This window comes from Anabrus simplex, chromosome 8 (genome assembly GCF_040414725.1).
Source record: "Anabrus simplex isolate iqAnaSimp1 chromosome 8, ASM4041472v1, whole genome shotgun sequence".
NCBI classification, from domain to species: Eukaryota; Metazoa; Arthropoda; class Insecta; order Orthoptera; family Tettigoniidae; genus Anabrus; species Anabrus simplex.
Genome location: NC_090272.1, coordinates 31,615,565 through 31,629,394, shown reverse-complemented (window position 1 = coordinate 31,629,394; position 13,830 = coordinate 31,615,565). Strand labels below are relative to the sequence as shown.

Genomic DNA, 13,830 nt, shown 5'->3' with positions numbered 1-13,830 from the left:
GAATCGTTTAAGGAAAAAATATTTCAATGTACATAGTAGTAATTCCCAGGTCAGACTCCTTGGTTGAACGGTTAGCATTGAGGCGCTCGGGTTCGATTCCCGCACGGTCGGGGATTTTAATCGTGTCTCATTAATTCTTCTGGCTCGGGGATTGGGTGTTCGTGTTTATCCCAACACTCTCCTCTTCCTATTCACACAACATTCTAAACGACCAACCATCAGAACTACATGTAATAGTGATTACCTCCCTCCATATAGGGTTGGCGTCAGGAACGGCATCCTGCTGTATAACAGGGCCAAATTCACATGTGCAACGCAATTCGCAGGGAAAGCAGTAGAATAATAATAATAATAATAATAATAATAATAATAATAATAATAATAATAATAATAATAATTGTTACCGGGTTTTTGTGGTGGACAGAAGTGAAAGAAGGTGCGAGCATGAGGTGACTACGTTTCGTAACTGGTTTTCTTCCTCTCCGTAATATCTTAAATTTCTTTCTTATACGAATCATCTCCATAGTTTGGGAATAGCCCCTGTTTCAAATTTGTAAGTTGTGCCTTGATGGCAAGTGATTGTAATTTTCTGATATCGCCTTGCATAGGCTTTCAAAAACTGAGAGCACGTCTGCTCTTTTCTAGTGTTGTAAAAGTGCCTCTGGGAGGCTTGATATTGTGTGCTGGGAGCAAGCGCTCCTGGTATTTTGGGGATTTCTGCCCTTTTGTAAATTTATGCCCTGCTGTAAAGTTTGAGCTGGAAGCTCAAAAATTGTAAAACTAGGGGCTTGTAGCCCAAGTGTGTTAAAGTTTTGAAATTTTGGATTTTTCTAAGTCATGTTTCTAAATTGCTATGTCATTGTTATCTCACTAAGTGAGAATTTGTTAACTTCTTGTTTTTTTGAAAATATAACCTTCTATTTCAGTTGAAATTCTTTCTTGACATACCGGTAGTAGTTAGACCCATTCACCCCGGCACCTTCTTTTGTTGTGTCCTCTGCGCTCAAGCTCCGCGCCTACAAGCTCCGCAACCCGCCGCATCACCGATGTTTCCAGAGCCTACGAGAGGACTGCACTGCGCCTGGCATGCTCGTCTGTGACGTCAGCCAGCGCTATATAAGGAGCGACGTTCCTAACCTTACCGAGGACTACCCCAGTGTCCAACGACCAGACCACACCGCAAGTCAAACACGGAGGCATTCCTCTTAAAAACGTGTCTTGAACAGATTGCTGGTTGTGAGGTGTCACCTCCAGACATTGCCTCAGCTTCCCTGATTCCCGTAGCCACGTCGAGCCCCGAGTCAAGCATTCTGCTACACTCTCAAGTCCTCACCTGTGCTCCGACGACTATCTTAGCATTCTGCCAATTAAGATATTGATGCAAGTTCCTTGCAAGTCTAAGTCCAATACTAGCATTATACTAACGAGACTCTCTCTACAAGTTACACTTGTTATCCCACAACGGATAGTTTCGACTATCCAAGGACATTTCCCAGTGGAATAGACTATCTCCTCAAGATAGGTGTGAATGTGTGTATATAGGACTCTCTCTCTGTAAATATATAGTTGTGCCACAGACTTTCAGTCTATCATATAATAAGAGCATTAACTGCGTGCAATCAATCAAGCTTCAAGATAAGTTTCATTATATTTCTTGTAAATACTGTGTAGAACTATTGAAGCAATAGACTTTATGTTGTGTTACTGTATACCAAGTTCCTTGTATACAACATCTTTCACCTCTGCTGGTCCACGGCTAACCCCGTAACAACAACAATAATAATAATAATAATAATAATAATAATAATAATAATAATAATAATAATAATAATAATAATAATAATAATAATGGTGGCTTCATGTCCCAGTATCTACTTTTATGGTTTTCGGAGACACCGAGGCGCCGCAATTTAGTCCCGCAGAAGTTTTTACGTGCCAGTAAATCTACCGACACGAGGCTGACGTATTTGAACACCTTTAAATACCAGTGGACTGAGCCAGTATCGAACCTGTCAAGTGGGGTCCGAAGGCCAGCGCCTCAACCGTCTGAGCCACTCAGCCCGAAATAAGAATTCCTAGCTTTATTCCTATCTGTTACAGGGTGTAAGAAAGAAAGCCGTTAGACTGTAGTTATTAGTATCGTATGGCTTGTACAGCCGGAGTTCTGCTCGCCTGGTGCTGGTCTTTCTATTCGGCGCCCATGGGCGACCTGCGCGTATGCATGTGGGGGGGGGATGATGATGATGAGCTAAGCAGAGAGTGAAACCCGGTGTCAGCAGGTAGCCTACTCGTGTCGTGTCAAACCCCACTTTAGGCGCATCTCCATTTTTAAATATTCTTCTCAGTCGCATGACTCACGTGATCTCAGGTTTATCTTAACAATTTGCTTTACGTCACACCGACACAGAGCGTTCTTTTGCCGACGATGGGACAGTAAAGGTCTAGGTGTGGCCTTAAGGTACAGGCGTAGCATTTGCTTGGTGTGAAAATAGGAAACTATGAAAGGGTGCCGAGAGTGGGGTTCTCAGAGTTCATAAGCAGTCACCATTTTTACAACAAGCAATTGTAATTAAACGAACAGCACGTTGAAATTGAATAAGGAAATAAAATAGTAAAGGAATGTAAAAAAAATATCCAATTATGCGCCGGTAATGAGAGCACAATGGAGTGTGTAGACTGTTTTTATCCTCTCCTGGAAAGTATGAGAATTGTGAGTTACGAGGTCAAGAATTGTAAGTTCTGTACAGTCTGTTACAGTGGTCCAGTTCATCACGTGAAAAGAGCATAAAATGTTGCCACGCTGTGGTGAAGATACGAATTAAGAGAGGTGGTCAATTACAAGTAATGAAATTCATCCCGGTTCCGTATTGACTTTAAATATCTAAGATAACATTCTAAAAGAATTTCATTGTATAAAGTCCACCTGTTCAATACAAGTTTGTAATTTGAAAAATGGTCTGTCTATAAAGCTACATAGGACATGTTTCGACCTAGCCTAGAGGTCATCATCAGCTAAAATAACACAAAGAAGAAATGCATATACAAAAAACAATGATACATTAAAAAACTTGAGATAAAATACAATCAACAAATGCAAACATCAGAACGGTCGCCAGTCAGCGTGGAGGTCAACAGCGACCCAACCTGATCCATACAAACACACCGCTCGAGGAAAGAGGAAATCCTGGCTATACTTGTGTTCTTCATGAAGAACTGTAACGAATTTTTCAAAACTTCACTCTGTTTCCAGAAACATGACAAACAGAACAACATTTAAAAGTCTCCACAGTTTTTAAGTATTTCCTCCAGCCAACGAACAGTTGGACCCACACTTACAACTAAATTCGTCTAAGTTTGAAGCTATGTACATGTCCTGTGTAGCTTTTTAGACAGACCACTTATCAAATGGCAAACTTGTACGTGGACTTCATACAATTAAACTCTTTTAGAACTTTATCTTAGGTGGTAAATGTACAAATATGAAACACAGTGGCGGCTCGTGATAAAGTTTTCATGGGGTTCACAACAATATGTGTTTTCACGTCTCAAACATACCAAAGTAGAAATCAAATCAGTACAAAATAACTTACTTAAATCGTTTCACTAAAACTTCCTTGTACGCTTGCTTCCCCCTCCGCCTATAACCGAGGATGCATTTTTCCGAGACTAATCAGTGAGTGTACAGCAAAACTAAAATTACACTGCCAGGCTGAGTGGTTCGGACGGATTTCTGACCCCAATTTACAGCAATTTTGCTACAATGCTGTACTGTAGCGAATATTAAAAGTTGCCAACACTATTCTTGGATTTACATAGCACGAAGTTCACTTAATGACAACAAGCATAAACATACTGCGTGCAATTACCACATTAACCAGCACTCAAATTGAAACGATTCTCCACCCCCAATGTAAAGGAAACTTCTTTCCATGTGTTCAGAATTACCTACTAGCGAAATCTTCCGGCGATGTAATGCAATAGTAACTTCTGGGAGCTGTGGCCAACAGTAACAGGGGAGGTGGCGGAGCCTTGTGGTCAACTGTAGTACTATCACTTGAGGGTAGTTGTAGACTGAAAGGCACATACCTTACCGTGCTCCTCCCTTATGGAGATGTGTGTGCTTAAACCATGACGTCATCTCCATGCGCATGCGTATAGTCTTCAGGCTCGTAGCAAAATCTCCAGTGTGCTCCCTGCAGTGTCAGTCGAAACTAACAGCTGTCAGTGTAACGGAGCTTCATTATAAGTCGAATACTTTCGATCGATTGATGAAATCAGGCAGAAACAAAGAAAACAATTTTGAAATATCCTGAATGCGTGAATATGCATTAGAACTGGGTGTTCACGTGCTGATGTGCTCCTGAGAGCCCACCGCCACTGAAACATGATCATTTACGAGACGTAGGCAACTCGACAGGTTTTACTGTAGTATCGGTGACTCCAGCAGGGTCGTTTTAAGATAACGCCCCCCACCCCCCGCACTTTAGAGGGTCTCAATTCACTCATCCCGGGGGGAAAACCAGGTCAGTATTTTTTTAGATTAAAAAAGAATTGCGCTAACCTGGCAAGTTCAGTGTTGAACATAGAACGACAATCCATTCAAAATCATTCGCCGTTACCTCAGGCCGGCAATGGAATCTCCTACCAGTGGACGTCAGAAACATGTCTAGTAACTCAACTTTAAAAAATGCCAGGAAATCCTTTGCAAAATCATTTTTTCGGAGTACCCTCTTGTATGGAAGTGAAGGTTGGACATTGAGAAAACAGCAAAAGAGTAATCTTGAAGCAAATGAGACGTGGGTGTCGAAGAAAATGAAAAGAACGATCTGGAATGAAAGAAAAACATAACAGACGTCCGAGAGGAGGGGAGGCAGTTAAAACAAATGGAATGAAGGAAACTCAAATTTGCAGGACATAGCATGCAACGTACTAGCGAAGAACAGAAGAGGGCGGGCAAGATAAAAACAGTTGGAAGAGATCAAAGAAGAAATGGGATTCAGAAGTTACGTGACGATGGAAAGAGGGGTGGAAGATAACTTTAGGAAGTTAATACATGTAAATACTACGAAAAGATTAATCAATAATCTAGTTGTGACATCATGATGATGATAATTGCTTTACATCCCACTGAGCATTTATCATTAGTTTTCTCTTCACAGATCGCTTTCTTCTTCCTGTTTTTAAATTTGTTTTACGTCGCACGATAGGAAAGGAAAGGCCTAGGACTGGGAAGGAACTGGCCGTGGGCTTAATTATGGTACAGCCTCAGCATTTGCCTGGTGTGAAAATGAGAAACCACGGAAAACCATATTCAGGGCTGCCAACAGTGGGGTTCAAACCCAGTATCTCCTGGATTCAAGCTCACACCTGCACGCCCCTAACCGCACGGCCAACTCGCCCGGTGTGTACTATCTCGAAGTGGTGTACAGTCTTCGTGGAGTCTTGAACATCACACAGAAACTTGAAGGAACCCAACAGCAAGCAAGACTCACTTTATGGTGAGCTAGAGTTCAGCATCTTGGAGAGTGGAAAAACCAGCTGGACATAATATGGAGTACTGGAGGACTTTGGGATCTTTAAATAGGCTGTCAAGACCAATCTGCAAACGTGGGGATATTTGTGGGTTCTGTTTTTCGTGACTGTGGTGAAGTGCAGACTATGGCCCATCTGCTAGAATGCCATCTTTGTCCTGCCACATGTACTGAGAAGTAGCTGCTTGAGGTGACAAGGAATGTATGCACTGGACGTCGCTAATTTCCGGTGAACCACAACCTGCACATTCGGTGCGCAGTTTATTATTGTTCATCTTTTTTATACACAGTTTGTGTACATCTTTATATATAAATAACTCTGCTTCTGACGATGTAAATAAATAAAATTATCATGATCATTATTATTGAACATAGGGAGGTATGATTGTACGTCTCACATGGTCCAAGAAGTCTGGACTGCCACACGAGACCGGGGCTATGAGAGCAGCTCATCAAAACAAATGAGCCGCAGCTTTTTTTCACATCCGCTCAGCTTCCATCATGAACCCTCCAAAAGGTCAAAGACCTCCACCCGAGCAGCTCGCTTATAAAACTACTTCTCGAACGGGGAGAAGAAACCGCTTCTGAGGGAGGCGGAATAGCTGAGGGGGTTCCACATACCGTAAGCCGGCAGGTCTTGTGCCTAACAATCAGAAGATTGGTGACAATGTTAAATTTATCGATTTTTCATCCCATGACAACTACTTAAAAAGTAGAAGTAGCTGTTAAATAACGTAACAAGTATTTTTAACCGCTACCGTAGCGGCGCTACGTAATGTTCACAATTATGGCACGCAACGATTACAGGAAATATTCAGTTACTATAGGACAGCGGCTCGGTAATGGTCGTGAGAACTCGGCTAGTGAGGGTAGCGCAAGTAACTAGTGCTGAGTCGTTAACGCGTATGTTAAAACAGTACAGAGAACAAAGACGACATGTAGCACACCTCAGCTCCACGCATTGTTCACAAATAATGTTTTTAATTATAAACTGACAGGAAAGTTGAGTTCATGTCTTCAACGTGGCTTTTAATGTTAAAACTTAATGATCCTGTTAATTTAATTCGCTTTTCTTAGAATGGTTATTTACGCATGTATTTGGAACGCATTTACAGTACTATCTATATAAGAATTTTGTCGGTACATTGCTATGAGTTTAAAAAGAACTGTATTTCTGTATCGTAGTGTCCACAGTAACAATGAAATGCACTTTTTAATTTTCAGTCATTTCTGTCTGTCTCTACGGACATCGCGAGAAAATCGCTGAAGCGAATTTAATGAAAATCGGTATGTAAAGTCGGAGAATGAGGTAATACAATCTAAGCTGTAAATAATTTTATTCACGCTGAGTAAAATGGTAGTTAGGGGAAGGCCTAAAATTTAAATCTCAAATATTTATTCCTATCGATTAATATTAGATAACTAAAGTTACATAGAATTATATTTCCGATCATTTATATCTTATACATTGTTAATGTACCGGCTATGATAACAGAGATATTCGTAAATTTCGATTTTTGTTGCTAAGTCCATATCACGCCAAACTACAAGAAAATGGGTGAACAAAATATAATGAAAATCGGTATGTAAAGTCTGGGAATAAGGTGCTATAGTCTAGGTCAGGGCCTCTCAGGGTGCATGCGCCGGCGCATGCACCGTGCACGGTGCAAAAGAGGACTTCGCTTGGTTGTCAAGAGTGCAGAACCCCACTCCTCGATTTGGAGCAATAGCGCTGTCTCTCTTTCCCCACGCCTGTCTCGCTCGCTCCCTGTGTCTCCCTCTTCCTCACTTGCCCCGTAGCGGTCCAAGTCCGAGCCGAGTTGAGCCGAGCTTAGCCGAGTAGCCCAGAGACGAAGCGTTGGTCCGAGCCGAACCGAGTGGAACCGATGCACTGTGCACAGGAACTCTGCGCCGCTGTCTGCACGCGTGAGATTTTGGGCGTTTGAGAGGCCCTGGTCTAGGTTATAAACAATTTTTATTCAGGCTGGATGAAATGGTAGTTTATGCGAAGGGTTAAAAGTTTATTTTTTATATAGGCCTACCTATGTTGTTGTTCCTGTTTGAAAGTATTATACAGTATATCGTCACAAAAGTTATATAGAATGCAAGTTCCAATAATTTATGTTTTATACAGTTACCATGGCAACTATGATAAAATAATGAATTCACTTACACCTCGTTCGTTAGTCCACGCATTGTTAACACGGAAATGTTGTCCAATCGTGTTGACTAGCGATGATTTTGATCACGATTGTCTTAAGATTTAAAACCATTGGTCGTCGGTGCGTATCCACAAGGAAAAATTTGATGATGATTATATAAGAGAAAAATCGTGAAGGAACGACCGCTTGAAGAATAAGAGAAGAGGGAGGGATGAAAGGAGGAAGGACTCCCTTTACATTAGATGCTCTAGTATCCCAGAATCGGAAGAAAACTAAATGTGAAAGCCTACAATATAGAAAGTTCATAAAACTGACCAACATTACATTGGTCATTGTTGGAATGCGTCTGTTCTGTTGCCACTCATCTCAGATAGATGGTACAGAAGAACCTAGTTTATCCGGGCCTCATTCATTCGGATCTCCGCTTTATCTGGATCGAAAAGAACAAAAATATTATTTTTACTTGTACAGTATGTCTTTTACGGGGTCGATTCTTCTTAAATGTCTTTTCTGCCAAGGATAGCTAAGGACAGGAATTGGAAGTAAGTCGGGCGTGGTCAATCAAAGGTACCGTCCCGGCATTCGCCTGGAACTGAGAATGGAAACCGTGGACTCTGAGTTCCTTGACACATTTGCACGCATTCCCGGACGCTCGGACGTAGATATGAACGACGTAAATGACTGGTTGAAAAATGACTAATTCAGGCTACGGTATAATGACAGATGAGTACATTATTGACTTGATCCTCGGCAGGTAATGAGAGCGGTGAAACCGGCACTCCATCAGACTCAACAATGCAGCTGGACAAACTGATGGCCTAGTATTCAGAATTACCACACCGGCAGAAATGATGTTAGTAAAACGTCTTCGTGATCGTGCTGAGCATGTTCTTATATTTTTTGTACAATTGAACACGGTATTACTGTACAAGTTGTACTGTACTGTATTTGATTTTTAGCGTTTCCGGATTATCCGCATTTTCGATAGTCCGGATCAGTTCCGGTCCCACTTAATCCGGATAAACGAAGTTCTTGTGTATTACTGCTTGTCCCGAGTAAAACATCCTGTCCTGAATATTGGCGGGGAGAAGCTGCGGAGTTGTACATTCTATATGATTGCGCCGTCAACTGGATACAAGACTAGCTGAAGTGCATACACGCTCTTGTAGGCGACCTTCTCATCTGAACCCAGACCATGCGCCATAATAAAATATTTCAAAATATTCGAACTATAAATAAAAACAGGAGACTGTGTAGGCATTAAGGCAAAACAATAACTGGTCCCAAACGTACGGAAACATATTTGTTTCTGTACAATTTCCTTTACGTCACACCGTTTTATGGCGACGATAGGATAGGAAAAGGCTACAAGTGGGAAGGAAGCGACCGTGGCACCTGTTTCACCCATTTTCCTGCTGTGAAAATGGGAAACCACCTAAAACCATCTTCAAGACTGCCGACAGTGGAATTCGAACCCACCGTCTCCCGAATGCAAGCTGACAGCTGCGTGACCCTAGCCACAGAGCCACCTGCTATGTTTCTATGTGACACTCCACCCACACCAAGAAAAAGGCATTTTGCCTAACTTAGGGGCTCTAGTAATTACTTAGGCTGAGTGGATCTCGAATGAAGCCTCAGATGCATTTTAAAATCCCTGACCTGGCCGGGAATCGAACTGGAAGTCTCCAGATACGAAGCAGGGACGTTACTCGTACACCCACGTGGCATATCAAAGAACAACATACTTGTAAAATTGCAACTTCGTACATTAAACTGTTCCCGGAGCTAGTCTCAGTTTGCTCCTTATGGGTGGACAGTTTTAAAACCTTCCCTATTTCACTTCTAGGATTTAAAATATATACCTTTATTTGGAATTACTTCTTCGTACCTTAACTATTTCCGAGGAATGAATGCTGTTTTCAAGTTTTAACCCCACATTTGTACAACTCCATGGGTAAATGGTTAGAATGATGACCTTTGACGTAAGGGGCCCTATTCGATCGGCTTCAAATCTCGGCCGACTCAGGGATTTTTAATCTTAATCAGCTAATTCGTCTTGCTAGGGGACTGGGTATTTGTGATCGAAAAACCAGCAGCAGGCCTCTGGAGAGGGCATAAGCCATTATTATAACCCCTCATTGAACTTCATGAGGGATTATTTATCCAAAATATCTGTTGTTGTTTAACACCTAGGATATCATTTGAAATTTTAACTGCAAAAGCAATCTCAGAGAAATTAATATATTTGTCATCATGCATCGCGCTTTCCCCACCCCTTGGGTTGTACTGTTTTAAGACCATTTCTTTAACATCTAAGAGAGAATTTTGTGTCCAGTGAGACGAAAGTAGGGTGCCAGAGCAGTGTTGCCAACACTCAATGATAAAGTAGCTGAATCTGATTGCTAAAAACGGTCAGAAATTGCTAAATAAGTGGAATACCTTTCAAATAATCACTTAAGTGTAAATCATGAAACGGGATAGGTTTATGCATACACACACTTCCTTGTAATTGTAGCAGCTAATGAGACGAACAATTTGTGAACGTTCCAATTCTTTTAATGGTACTGACCTCGTCTAACAAAAACACACCATCATCCTCATTCCTCCTCAACCGCACCCCTTCCAGGAGCACTCGGGGTGCCCATTCATCTTTCTGATGACGAGTAAGCTGAAGTTTTTCCAAAAAATCGAAAAACATCCGAGAAACAACAACGGCTGAACACATGCTTGACTTCATTTGTATGAGGCAAAGTTAGGGCCGAAAGAGCAGACCAGACACAGACATAGATCATATATATTTACTGCCAGGTCGAAACATGTCTATTTGAAGACATGCTACTGTATAGGCTTTTGGGCTTATAGCGTGTCAAAAGGCCTATAGAGTATCATGTCTACGAGTACGGGCCGTGAAACCATGTATATTTAAAATTTCATCTTAACTGGATGTAATGTTGAGTATTGACTAGGAGAATACTGAACACAATCTTGCACAATTTGTAAGAAACTGGGTACGGAGATTGATGGAATCGGCTGTGGCCTATGAATAAGAAATGTCCCACCAATTGGCCTGGATGTGAAAATGGGAAACCACGGAAAAAAATTCTCAGAACAGCAGACAGTGCGAATTGAACCCACATGTGCGGGTACTCCGCTCGATCCAGCTAGCCAACAATGATGCAAATCTTTGCCACCAACGGGACTCGAACCGGCTAATTACAGTGCGAGACCTCAAAGAACATGGGCACCATGCACGTATCTGTTAGTGATAAACTTCTTGAATATTACTTCAAATCATGACTTCGCTGGCTTTACAGCGGCCAATGCCGAAGAGTAATTTGTTAAGTCCTACAGTTCTTCTTTTCAGCTTGTTAATTTCTAAGAGTGAATTAATTATTATTAGTCTCATATTGTTCTATTTCCTTATATTGATATCACGCATCAGGGAAACAAAAGTTATTCGTTTAGACATGTTCCAGCGTCATTAACCAATGGTGATTTACAGACAAGTTCCTATGTTTTGTATTGAGTTCCTACGTTATGGGGGAAAAGAGACCAAGGTCACCGCGATGGACAACACTGTAGTCATCTTCTAAGAATGTCCTGCTGTGAAAACAAGTAATAAAAAACTAGAGCACTGATGGGCCTAACCGCTGCTCAGCTCCACGGCGGTCTGCGCTGCGAATCCTCTTAGCAGTGGCATACCACTGCAGCATTTATCTCAATCTGGGTAGCGGCCGAAAAGATGCCCTTGACAAATACGGAATGTGACGTCACTTCAAGGAGTAATGGCAATATTGTGTTTTCCTGTGGATCACTTGTAAATGAACATGACTCTGACCTCAACACAGCTTTACCTACGCAAGGTCTTGGCATTGGATGTGGCAGAAAATCACCTCTAGTATGCAATAGCACAACAACTGAATCTAAACGAAAAACTACATAAGTTGTTTACTAAAATCAGGAGTGTATTACTATTCTCCAGGCACCTTTCAACCGCAAAAACAACATACTCATACACTGATTTCTGTGTTTCTTTAAGTAACAACGTAAGTTACTGACTTGTGTTCTTTCTCCAGTGTTACCAACATTTAATAACGAAAAACAGCTAAAACGGATTGCTAAAATCGCCAGAAATGGCAAAATAAGAGCAACAGCTTACAAATAGTCGCTATATGCAAAAGTGTAAATCATCATAAGACTGGATAGGTTCAGGCATACACAAATGTCTTTACGTCGCACCGACACAGACAGGTCTTATGGCAACGATGGGACAGGAAAGGGTTACGAGTACGAAGGAAGTGGGCATGGCATTACAGTATATCCCCAGCATTTGTCTGCTGTGAAAATCGGAAACCATGAAAATCCATCGTCAGGGGTGCCAAGAGTGGGGTTCAAACCCACTATCTCCCTGATTCAAGTTCACAGGTTTGCAGCTGCTAACGCACGGCCAAATCGCTCGGCATACCTCTTTTTAAGTGCAACAGCTGAGGGAAAATAAAAATGTATGAAGTTCAATTTTTTATGATAATAAACTCGCTTAACAAGAACACACATAATCTTCCCCTGCACCCCTTCCAAAAGCACTCGTATTGTTCGTTGAATTTCCTGTAAGCTGCACTTGATCACACAAATGGAAAAGCATCTGAAAAACAATACTTTTTCCGTACGTCTGAACACAATTCAAAATTTTGATAACACTTCTTTCAAATCCTACAACTAAGTCTGTCACAGGCTCTTTTTAAGAGTTCATCCACACTTTGTAGTCATATTTTTCGGAGCATTTCGACGTTGTCAGGCAGCCGTTTTTGAATTTATATAACTTTTTTTTGTAAAAATATATATTTTCTTGGTGTCATCTGACAAAGCGGAAATTTTCATTTCATTCTCCACTGAATTAAGGAAGACGAACAAATGAGAAAAGCCGTATAGGAATTTTTGGTGGTTGTTTATGAAGGAGGGATGTTCAATTACTTTTATTATAATTTTATTTCATAAAATGCAACAACGAGCAATATTAACACCTGTAACTGCACTGAGAATCACAAGTCAAACATCTAAGGTAAATGTGGCTAGAAACAGCCAAATTAGGGAAAGAAAGTGGCCAAAATTCAACTGATAGGCTTTTCGAAAATTTGCAGCAAACATAATACTAGGTCTATCCACTTAGTGGCTAAACCGGCGACCCTCTCTGTCTTTAGTAAATGGCTAAGCACTTCACAAATGTACATTCCGTATCAGAGCCCTCCTTTCTACGTAGAACAGGTTTATAGCTACACCTCGACTAACAAACATTACAAATGCAAGTTTAAAATCGAAATCCTTTGTGGAAAACTCATACGACCACTGTATAGACTCTGGATTTGCAGCCTTGGTTATTAGGGAGTGTCGGTCAGACCGCTCTTCCGTAATGTAATGAGAGGAACATAAATTCTAGGGGTTCTGATGGGCCATACTCCTAGTGTTTATGCGAAGCTCATTGCATAACCGCTGTGCACGGTAGAATATACTCGTTATTCTCTTCATTAAGATTGCACTCAACATAATATAGCTTAAAATCCAGGCTAGAATGACTGTGTCGAGCAACAAGAGTCTGACCTCTGTCTGACGGCACGTTCCCATTTAAAATAAGCATGAATGTTTGGGTTTCATAACAAAATTCTCCTTATCCAACATTTTCTCCGCCATAGGTAACAACACAGTGGTACTTCAGAATAATACAGAAAAGTAGGACTTTGTTACAAGAAACCCGAAGAAGAAGTGGACTTAATCATTTCAATTTTTGTACATTTTTTTAAGCAAAATATTTAACAAATGTAAAATATTTAAATATGTGTTACCACCTGCCATACCTATAATTTATAATTTCCGATACAATTTATTAATAAAGAGTTTCTTTCACCTGAATACTTGAGTTTTCCCTCCCTAATTTATTTGCTAAATCAACATGTATGAAAGGCTAAAAGACGTATTACCTGCGTTATCCATTTTTAAAAATCCAAATCATTAAATTATTGTAAATAATAATATTATTAGTTTACGACCCACTAACTACTTTTACGGTTTTGGAAGACGCCGAGGTGCCGAAATTTAGTTCGATAGTTCTTTTATGTGCCAGTGAATCTAACTGCAAATACCAA

General features: G+C 40.9%; 1 protein-coding gene across 2 annotated transcripts in view; it reads right to left on the bottom strand.

The window, feature by feature from the left end:
• conu (Rho GTPase-activating protein conundrum) overlaps positions 1 to 13,830 on the bottom strand; it is a 434,374-nt gene that overhangs the window by 165,698 nt on the left and 254,846 nt on the right. The window lies entirely within an intron of this gene.